The sequence below is a fragment of the Natator depressus genome, chromosome 1, assembly GCF_965152275.1.
Source record: "Natator depressus isolate rNatDep1 chromosome 1, rNatDep2.hap1, whole genome shotgun sequence".
NCBI classification, from domain to species: domain Eukaryota; kingdom Metazoa; phylum Chordata; order Testudines; family Cheloniidae; genus Natator; species Natator depressus.
In genome coordinates, this window is record NC_134234.1 from 3,076,156 (window position 1) to 3,085,517 (window position 9,362).

At 48.9% G+C, this 9,362-nt stretch overlaps 2 pseudogenes; both read right to left on the bottom strand.

Moving 5' to 3' along the window:
* Positions 1 to 225: 225 nt before the first annotated feature.
* On the bottom strand, positions 226 to 2,940 carry LOC141980998 (bromodomain and PHD finger-containing protein 3 pseudogene; annotated as a pseudogene).
* Positions 2,941 to 6,667: 3,727 nt separating this feature from the next.
* On the bottom strand, positions 6,668 to 7,666 carry LOC141999397 (olfactory receptor 52E8-like; annotated as a pseudogene).
* Between the last annotated feature and the right edge of the window lie 1,696 nt (positions 7,667 to 9,362).

Genomic DNA, 9,362 nt, shown 5'->3' on the forward strand with positions numbered 1-9,362 from the left:
ATTTGGCTGTAGTGCGGTACAAATCGTCTGTAATAACCAGCCAAGCCTAAGAAGGATTGAACCTGTTTCTTTGACTTTGGGACAGGCCACTTTTGGATAGCATCCACTTTGGCCTGTAGGGGGCTGATAGTTCCTTGACCCACCTGGTGTCCAAGGTAAGTCACTCTGTTTAAGCCTATTTGACACTTCTTAGCCTTAACAGTTAGTCCTGCCTCCCTTATGTGCTCAAGGACTTTTTGTAGATGTTGCAGGTGGTCTGCCCAGGACGCGGCTCATGTGGATCATTGCTCGGTCGTACGCCACCTGGATGGACTTGCGGATGCTGGTTTTTCGGCCCTCCATCATCTTTAGCTTGTCCACTGTGTCGTCCACCCCAAGGGGAAGAACTTTGTCCCGCAGAAGCCATTGCCAGGTTCTCTTGTTGTCAAAGAACAGGACAAGGAAGAGCTTTTCTCCTGCCTCTGTCTGTTTCTGCTCCCCCAACTTCAAAACATCCAGGGGAGGGACAGGGATGGGGACTCCGTTGTGAAGGAGGCCCTCGCGCGGCATCTTGGGATCAATTATCAAGGCAGGGTAGGACGGATAGCCTCGACACTTTGCCCACACGAGCTCCAAAGGTTCCAGTTCAGCATGGCTCTCAAACGGCATCAGGAGGTTTCTGCCTGAGCTGCTGTAATCAGAGTCTCCATTCACACCATCTAAGAAGGGGACCCAAGAAAGGGCTGGCTTCCCTCGACTACGTTTGGGAGGAGTCAAACCGCTACAGGCTTCAAATGCCAGCCCACTGCCAAGGCCAAAGCTGCACTCTGAGTCAGACCCGCTTTCCGTATGTTTCCCAAAGCCGTTGGTCACTCCTGCTGTCTCTCCTGACTGCCTGGGGGATTTCTCGCCATCACTTGCGCTGCAGCTCCCACTCCGCAGCCATTTCCGGGCTTGTCGTTCGCCCTCCGCGCTGGAGGGGGAAAGCTGTCCACTCTGGCTGTGATCCTCTCCGTTCTCCAGGGGGCAGTCCAGGCCCCTCTGCAGCTTCACCCCATTCTTAGCTTTTTTAAAAAGGACAGACGTACGCCTGCCCACACCACTGAACGGGGGGCTGGCAGGAGCGTCCATGGCCTGAAGGGCCAGTCCGTTCAGCCCATTGTCACTGAGCAAGCGCTGGAAAGCATGGCTCTCCCTCTGTAGTGCCTTCTTATCGAAGAGCTCGCCCTCCGATTTCATCCGCTTCTGCAGTCTGTTCAAGGACTTGCTTTCACTGATGGGTTTGAGCGTTGGAGGGTCCTGCAGAGAGTCCAGCTCAGACAGGGATGGTGCGGGTCCCGTGGGCTCCAGGGTGGGGGGATGTGGGGGCTTGGTGTCATCTGCTTTCTCCCTGTCATCGTCCTGGTCTCCCCTTAGCGTTTTGTCCAGACCCTCCTCCCGCGAGGCAGGCTCTCCATTTGGCATGGTCTTGTTCTGTTGCTGGGCCAGCTTTTGCCGGATGGAGTTGATCTCACGTCTCAAGAGCCGGATGCGTCGGGTCCGGGCGCCGCTGGATCGCATGGTGCTCACCATGTCCAGCTTCTCCAGCAACTCCTTCAATTGCGCCTCCAGGGAAAGGTGAGCCCGATTCTCGGGGAGGAGAATATTGTCCACATCCTCCCAAGAAAAGCGATAAAAGTCTTCCGTTTTGGGTTACTCGGGCAGGTGAATCCCCACATCAGTGTCAAAGCCAATGTTTTCAGCCTGCCGTCGCGCATGGCGTAATATCGCTCCTCCAAGGTCTCTCAGCCGGACAGCTGCTCGGTGGAAAATCGTGTCTTTAGCATTATACCTCATGCAGTTGGTAACTATAAGGTTAAAGTCTTCCTCAAACTCATCCAAGGTTCGGTACAGGTGGGACTCCAGCTTCCGCCTCATGGTGGAAAAATCCATTGGATTGGAAATGAATTCCAGGTAATCTGGAACCTCATTCAGGTTAACAGGCTCTGCAAAAATCTGGGCCGGATCCTTCTCCTGCAGCAGGTCCAAAGTTGTGCGAAGCAGCACATTGAAAGGAGTAAGCTGTAACTCCATAGCAGCTTGTTGAACTTTGACCTGTTCCCGTTTGAGTTTCTCCCTCTTACGGATCAGCTCAATGAGCAACCGTGCTCTCTCCAAATCATGCCGCAGTTTCTGCCAGTACTTCAGTTCCTCCTTCACTGCACTGGTCTTCTCATCCTGCTCCTTCTGCTCTGCATTTCTTTGGAACTGCAAGTGAGAGTGGAGGCGCCGGATCAGAGGGACACCATTCCTCGCCTGGTGCTTCAGCAGCCAGTAGTTGTGTAGCCGCTGCATAAACTGATTCTTCCTCTGGAGAGAGAGTCCACTGCAGATTTTATTCAACCTGTAAGAGGGGATCTGTGTGACTGTCACCAGTGGCATAGATGAACGTCCATCTGCCAGGTCACAGGCTTCCTTTTTGATCTTCTGCTTCAACTTCACTTTGCTCTTCTTCAGGGATCCCTTGGGGATGCTGACGCTGTCTTCCTCCTCCCCTTCTTCCTTCGCGATGTCCTCCTCCCCTTCACTGGTAGCAGTCGTAGACCTTTTTTTCGTTGTACCGGGTGGGGAATGTGCCCCACAGTAAGCCGTCTTGCGCTCCGTGAAAGTTGTGCTGTTGATGCTGGTCTCCCTCATGGGTTCTATCTTCATGAAGAGACCAGCCCGTTGGGCACAGGTGACGTGGAAGGCAGTGTAGCAGTTCACCTTATGGCACTGGATAGCAGCTCCCATGCCCTTCTGCTTGCAGATGTAGCAAGTCAGCTTCCAGCGAGCTGGTGGGATGTTGTTTATCCCTTTGATGGGCTCCAGGAACACAGTGTTTGCAAAGCAGACCTCAGGGATCCAGATGGCACAAACAACATGGGCCCAGCGGCCATCACTGGTCTGCTTGAAGGCTCCGCCATTGTTTGGGCAAATCATAACTTACCCACTGACACCAGACAGGACATACTTTGTACAACATTTGTTGCAATTGTATAACCATGGTAGCAATGATAAAAATGGTCATATTCAATCATACAGCATCACACCATGTTCTCCTCCCATGATGGTGCAAGAGCTGCTAGCCACCTAAGCAAGGGGCATTGCCTGGGGTCTAGCAGGGCAAGCAGCTGAGAAACTAGACCCACTAGAGGATGGGAAGAACAGATAAAAAACTGTTTTTCTGCAGGTTTCAGAGTAGCAGCCGTGTTAGTCTGTATTCACAAAAAGAAAAGGAGTTCTTGCGGCACCATAGAGACTAACAAATTTATTTGAGCATAAGCTTTCTGCAGGGACCCTGCTCCTTAGACAAAGACAGGAGGAAAGAGTTCTTGAAAAGTGAAAGGTGGACATCCGTGAACTAGACTTTCCTCCAATGTAGCCAGCTAGTCCCCTTGGCTTTGAACCTTAACTTCTGTTTGACTAAAGCATCCTCCAAAAAGGCTTTCAGGGCTAGATCCACAAAGGCTCTTAGGAAAATATTGAATTTAGGCGCTAATGCCTTTCTCAAACCCCAGCTCAGCTGCTGTCTAACCCTGAAGGAGCCGCAGATTCCACCAGTAGCCGGCAGAAAGCAACCTGGGGGCTGACGCTGCTCCACAGCTAACGAGCTGCTCAGAGTCTTCACTCAGGCCTCAATTCCGCTGGGGGTCTCCAATCTGCTGTTCCCCTGCCCATCCCCCCCCCCCCCCCCCGCGGGCCTGATCCGTTAGGCATTCTCAGATCATGCCTCCTGGATGAGGCCTTGCAGTTCGGGAATGTGTGTATGTACAAGTGTGTCCGTGTGTGTGTGTGTGCGCGTGTCCACCTGTTTGTGTGTGTGCACGTGCATCTGTGTGTGCGCGTGCACCTGTGTTTGTGCACGTGTATCGCTCTGAGTGAGTGCGCGTGTGGGTATATGTGTGTTTACATGCACATGTGTGTATGTATTTGCACCCCCAGAATATCCCATAGACCAGTCACTTAGCGCCCTCCCTTGGAATGTCGGAGACCCAGATTCAAATCCCTAATCCACTAAAAGTTTTTTTGCACTAAGTTGTACAGCTCCAGCCGGAGACACTGAGGGCCCCACCTGAAATTCTCATTTCCTGCTGCTCAGGGCGCTCACGTGGGATGTGGGAGACCTGTCTTCAAGTCCCTACTCCAAGTACAGTAGAGCAAAGATTTTAGATCTGGGTCTCCCACGTCTCTCGGGTCACTCACAAGAAAACTGTAACCTGTTCTAGGCATCTCACTCTAGGAGAGGGCTCACTGCTGACAGTCCCATGTAGAAAAAACCTCCTCTCATCAGCTGGACTCCTGGAGACACACATCAGTGGGAGTTAGGTACTTAAGGACGTTAGTGAACCATGAGAAAAAACCCACTGGATGATGATTCCCCGTGGACATCGCCTTGCTGAGATCTATCAGTTAGCCAGTTCTCACTCCATCTCATGAGTGCTTTAATGACACTGTCTAGTGCTAGTCTGTTAATCTGAATGTCATACTGAACAAGGTCAAACAACTGGCAATGGCCTAAATGTGGACAAATTAGAGAGAGACCAGTGGAGGGCAATGAAAATGATTAGGGGGCTGCAGCACATGATTTACGAGGAGAAGCTGAGGGAACTGGGATTATTTAGTTTGCAGAACAGAAGAGTGGCGGGGGGAGGGCAGATTTGATAGGAGCCTTCAGCTACCTGAAGGGGGATTCCAAAGAGGATGGAGTTAAAGGTGGAAGTTCTGTGTGCACATGTCTAATTCCGCTCAGCCAAATTAAGGGGTGGAACTAATGTTCCATACTTTTCAGCTGGTATCAACAGCTGGTTGGTTTTTTTTCATGCTTTCTCCAGGGGGTGGGTTAAAAGTGCTTGCGGGCACCACACAGGAAGAAATTCCCAAGTGCGCTTTCCTGGGTTCTCAAAGAGGTTTTTGCATTTGGGTGGTGGCAGTGATAACAGTGCAAGGCCAGGGAATCTGTAACCTTGGGGAGTTTTAAGGCAAGCCTTTAGTGGCAAGTATTTTTAAGGTCTTTTGCAGGCCCCCACCTCCTGCACTCGAACTGTCAGAGTGGGCAAACAGCCTTGACAACTGGCAATCAAGATGGGATGTTTTTTCTCAAAGATCTGCTCTAGTTCAAATGGGAATTAATGAAGGGCAGCCCTATGGCTGTGGGATGCAGGAGGTCAGAACAGGGTCCCTCAAGGCCATATAATCTACAAATCTTGCCACACCCTGGGTGCCACATTTCAGGTCTGGGCAGGTTGAAAGGAATACAGGAAATTCAGTGCTCAAAGATGATTGTTACTCAATGCCACTGGGAGCAAATGAACCAAACTGCCTGTGATTCTTTGTGCACCCCTACTGCTAAGGAGAGAGAAGGGGCCCAGGCTGAGCGGGGAGTGGAGCACTGCCGACCGGAGCCAGACGGGCCAGGGGAGCAGCCCAGGGAGGAGAGAGCTGTGTAATCAGGAAAGCCAAAGGAAATTTGGAGTTGCAGCTAGCAAGAGATGTGAAGGGTAACGAGAAGGGTTTCTACAGGTATGTTAGCAACAAGAAGGTGGTCAGGGAAAGTGTGGGACCCTTACTGAATGGGGGAGGCAACCTAGGGACAGACAATGTGGAAAAGGCTGAAGTCCTCAATGCTTTTTTTCCTTTGTTCTTCAAAGACAAGGTCAGCTCCCAGACTGCTGCCCTGTGCAACACAGTATGGGGAGGAGGTGAGCAGCCCTCCATGGTGAAAGAACTGGTTGACGACTATTTAGAAAAGCTGGACATGAACATGGGGCTGGATGCAATACATCCAAGGGTGCTGAGGGAGTTGCAGAGCCATTGGCCATTATCTTTCAAAATTCGTGGTGATCAGGGCAGGTTGAGGACAATTGGAAAAAGGCAATATAGTGCCCATGTTTAAAAAAGGGATGGAGAAACTGGTGAACTACAGACCAGTCAGCCTCACCTGAAAAAAACATGGGGCAGGTCCTCAAGGAATCTATTTTGAAGCACTTGGAGGGGGGGAAGTTAATAAGGAACAGTCAACATGGATTCACAAAAGGCAAGTCATGCCTCACCAACCTCATAGACTTCTATGATGAGATAACTGGAGCTGCCAATATGGGGAAAGTGGTCCTTAAGTGTCCTTAAGTGACTTGCCACAAGATGTCAAACACGTTTATATAAGAGATTAGTAGATTTATTATTACTTTAATTTTCTCTCTTTTATGTAGGAATTAGAAACACTGCTCCTGTCAGCTAATTGCCAAGTTATCTGCCAAAACCCTAGAGTTTTCAACTGCCTAAGTACCCCCGGGGATCACAGTTAAAGTTGCCTCCTCCCCACCAAAATCTGAAATGAAGTCCCTGCAGCAAGGTATAGTGAGGTGGAGACAATCCAGCAACCGATGGGGCGGGGGAAGAAGAGTGAGCAACCCAGGGGAAGAGATGGGGTGGTGGGCGGACCTTCAAAGTCCAGTTACCAGCAATTAGATGTGTGGCCACCCTATGAGTTAATGAGTTGTACACAGACCCATTTCCCAGTTTGTCAGTCTGACACAGCATAGTGTGGTCAGAAAAGGATTGAATGTCACTTGTACTGCACAAACAGTGATTCAGGGAAGGGGGCCAGGACCATGTCACCAGCCAGCTCTGCATGGAGCTCGGACTGAGAGCAGAGCATCAGCAGAAAACTTTACGTCCCTTTATGAGAAAAGAAACTGAGCAGCCTGTCCCGGATTTGTCTGGTCCTCACCCCGTAGATGATGGGGTTTAGCATGGAGGGAACCAGGAGGTACACATTGGCCATGAGAACATGGAAATGCAGGGCCACATTGTGGCCAAACCGCTGAGTGAGAAAGGAGAAGAGAGCTGGGATGTAAAAGGCTAAGATGACACAGAGGTGGGAGCTGCAGGTCCCCAAAGTCTTAAGCCGGGTGTCCTTTGTGGGGAGGCAGAAGATGGCCCTGAGGATCTGGATATAGGACACAGTGATAAAAAGCACATCCAGACAAGTCACAAAGAATACCACAGAGAGGCCGTAGTAACTACTGATGCGGATGTCGGCGCAGGCCAGCTTCACCACAGCCATGTGCTCATAGTGCATGTGAGGAATGATGTTGGTTCTGTAATACAGCCACCGCCTCGCCAGGAAGGGAGTGGGCAGTATGAGTATGCTCCCACGCAGCACCATGGCCAGGCCAATCTTGGCCACCACGGGGTTTGTCAGGATGGTGGAATGTCTCAGGGGATGGCAGATGGCCACGTAGCGATCCAAAGCCATGGCCACGAGGATCCCAGACTCCATCGCTGAGAAGCAGTGAATGAAGTACATCTGGGTGAGGCAGGCACTGAAATCGATCTCTCTGGAATTGAACCAGAAGATGGTCAGCATTTTGGGCAGGATGGATGTAGACAGGACCAGGTCAGTGACAGCCAGCATGCAGAGGAAATAGTACATGGGTTCATGGAGGCTCTGCTCCGTCTTCACAATGAAGAGAATGCTGAAGTTCCCCAATACGGCTATGACGTACATGGTGCAGAAGGGGATGGAGATCCAGACATGGGTAGCCTCCAGACCAGCAATGCCCAGCAGGATGAAGGTGGAGGAGTTGGTGAAGTTGGTTGTGTTGGAATCTAACATGGAGTAGGGGAGAAGGTGTCCAAATCTGAGGCAGAACGCTGTCTCCTACATGTACCGTAAGTTCCCCTGACTTCCTTTATGCGCCCAAGCTCTAGGGTGACAGTTGCAGTAAAAATTCCTGGGTGGAGAGACAATGTTAATATGAGACACTACATGCACTACTGGAGGCTGTTCTCATGAGTGAAGCAGATTGGTCACTCTTCATACACAGATAAATGGTGTTTTCACAATTCAGGGAAATGAATTATGAACAACTGACTGTACTCATGCCTATTTCATATATTATGGTGCTCCCTGCTCAATAATTCCTACACGCTGTGGTGTGGGTAACATCAATAGGCATCAGCAGGTAATGCAATGAGACCCCGGCTAGAGGGCCTCTGCTGTAGGGATTTTCCCATTCCCCGGGTTACTCAAAATCTGAGAGTGAAAAAAAGCCAAACCTTTGCCAAGACATGTGCCAGGGGAAACATCCCAACTGCTACACACCACAGGGGCAAAAACCCCCGGGCATCATTGATAGCAGCTCCATGGAAACACTTGCTCATTCACAGCAGTGACTAAAACAAAGACAATGTTCAAATGTGAAAGGAATGGGGTGGAGAATAACCTGCTCTGGACACGCACTCAGGTTTGGTCACCCAGTCTCTATAAAAACCAGAGCAAATAAAAAGGGGGGTTCCAAGATAGGATATGAGAATGGGGGAGGTTGCCATATGTGGACAGAATGAAAAGTCTGGGACTATTTAATTTAGAGAAGAGACAAAGAAAACAGCATTTGATAGATGAGAGAAAAATAAAGAATGGAAGTGATTCCATTAAAATGGACAAACAAAGAACAGTTCCCAACCAGTAATATCTGTAGACACTTAATGGTACAAAAGGTCTAATTCCCCAAAGCTGCTGCAAATTATCAGCAAAATTGATTGAGAGGAAAAAATATAGACAGGGAAATGAGAATGAAAATTGGTAGCTCTTTAAAAAGTGTTCTTTAGAGAGTTAAAAATCCTCAATTCCACAATCAAAAAGTGCCCAACTTTGGCTAGAAAACCAGTTCAGTGGCAAAGTGAAGGCAGCAATAATGGGGAGGGGAAGCGATATAGAACTAATGGGATAAAGGGAAAATAGATAGCAAGCAATACATATTGGAAGCTATGAAAATTGATAAGGGATGTAAAAAAACCAGGGAAAAATCAAAAGAAATCCTAGGAAAGGTTTAAGCTAATTCCTAGTGGGCGAAAAGAAACTTGTTAAAGTTGAAAAAAGGCAGATGTATTCATGATATAGTTTAGTTCTGCATTTGGAAAGAACCTTTATGATGTACATATATCAGATGAGGTGATGAAATACTTTCCAGTCCATTAGCAGTCAAGGAGCGTGTTAAAGAGCGTGTATGGCAGAACCTTAGAATTACGAACACCAGAGTTACGAACTGACCAATCAACCACACTTCTCGTTTGGAAGAAGATGCATACAATGAGGCAGGAGCACAGCCCAAATAATAGAAAAAACAGTAAATACAGGACAGTTCTGTGTTAACTCTAAAGCATAAACAAAGAAGGGAAAGTTAAAAAAAAAGATTTGACAAGGCTAGGATACAATGGAAATGCTGGTATGGGACTAGTTAACAAAAACAATGTCTCGGAATACAATTAATGTCAATCAATAACAGGATTTGTGGAAAACCAGTCTTGTCAAATAAACCCAATTTCGTCCTTTAATGAGAGTACATTTGGCTGATCAAGGA